Below are 1758 nucleotides of genomic sequence, written 5' to 3'. Positions count from 1 at the left end.
AGATGTGTATAAGAGACACGATCAATACCTAATAACAATGCGCGTAAATGGACTATACAAATTAGGTCAATATGGCATAATTACAGAGCGTAATTATGCTATGTGATACATAATATGAATATATATATTTGCAAGATACTGTAAGTCAATGGTCTGTCATATGAAAATTGTTATGTAGGTTATCATAGCACAAATCACAATAGAGTATCAAGATTGCAGCTCTGCTACCAGCCTTCATTGAATTATCCCGCCTTTTTTCTAAAATTCAATAGTCTCTCTTCCAGCAAATTTTGCAAAATTCATTAGCTGCATAAAATACTCTCTGCTGTGGTGTTCGAGTTCTGGTTGACATGAAAACTTGCGGTTCCAAAAATGGCAGGAAAGTTCTAATTGCGCCGCTCTGAAGGCAATTCATATAAATAATAATATAATCCACGCCTACGCTGGAGGAAGTTCAAACTTCAGAGGTGGAACTAAATGCAGTAAATTTGCACTAAGTCAGAAAATACCAGAAAAATACCAGATTTAGGCATATAGGTATACCAGATCTAAAATATTCATACCAGACACCTTCTGAAAATATCGGATTTGTGAAATCTGGTATAGAAATAAACCATCTGGCAATGCTGGTTCAGCGTTACTTGAAATCATCTACAGACGATGTTGCCATTCCATTCAGATGAAAACTGTGTCTAAATCAGAACTGTGTCGGACGGCTCCACGGCCCGCGCCGAGTGCTGCGCGGCGCGGAATCGATGACCGTGATTTGCACGAACGTCTACGCGAAAAAATATAATTAGATTGATTTACGCGAGAAATTTCCCCGTTTATATACATCTTCCAGAGTGTGGCAAGGAATACCATCAACTGGGGCTACTCGGGACTGGCGGGGTAACTCGGGACAGTCCTCCAACACGGCGTAAAACTGTTTTAGGCCTAGTAGCAAAACTAATTGGAATATTGCAAAAGTAAATATAGTGGCGTAAACATCAAAATTTTTTCTATCTATGTAGTATAAAGGAAGACAAAAAATACTACATTTACTAGCTTTGAAAAATTCCTGAAAAAAATGGTGAAAAACACTATTTTGAAAAGTTAGGTACTTCTGCTAAGGTCTGTCATAAAAAAATTGCCATATTAAAAAATTTTACTTACATAAAAGTTACACCCAGGTGTCAGCTTGAAAACTTTATTTGCAGAATTTACATACCTCAATCCAAAAAAAGGTAGCCATTTCTGCACAGTGGGGCTACTCGGGACACCCTCCCCGGGGCTATTCGGGACACCCCCAAAAACGCATTTACAGTAGAATCTCAGTAAGCAAATGCTCCAGTTAAGAAAAAATTGATTTAAAACAAAGAATATTGAATACATTTACCTCGCTTGGCAAAAAAAATTTCACTTATCAAAAAATTAATGCATCATTGCCCTCATTGGTCATCACAAAATTGTGCATAGAATGTCATATATAGAATTTTGCACCAGGCATCATAGAATAAAAAGTAATTGACCTAAACTATTATTTATTTCTGCAAAACATATGATGGTTGTCACTTAAACATTTCTTTCTGTTTCAGGTACGTTTTTCACAATCTTTTTTTTTCATAGTAAATTCACTTAACCCAATTAAAATGGTCTGAAATTACAAGCCATCCTGTAAGCTTACAGATACAGAAAAAATGCTATAAGGCTGCTGATATGAAGCTTGCAGTGGACAAGGTTGTTGTAAATGCGCAATGGCATGTTCATGGATATGGT

General features: G+C 36.5%; 1 protein-coding gene across 1 annotated transcript in view; it reads left to right on the top strand.

Annotated features, from left to right (window-relative positions):
• Nucleotides 1–1758, top strand: part of LOC108668283 (nucleolar protein 10) — a 19625-nt gene that overhangs the window by 970 nt on the left and 16897 nt on the right. The window lies entirely within an intron of this gene.

Source organism: Hyalella azteca, unplaced genomic scaffold (genome assembly GCF_000764305.2).
Source record: "Hyalella azteca isolate HAZT.00-mixed unplaced genomic scaffold, Hazt_2.0.2 contig3582, whole genome shotgun sequence".
Taxonomy (NCBI): domain Eukaryota; kingdom Metazoa; phylum Arthropoda; class Malacostraca; order Amphipoda; family Hyalellidae; genus Hyalella; species Hyalella azteca.
Note: the sequence above shows the minus strand (reverse complement) of the source record. Positions and strands in the feature narration are given on the sequence as shown.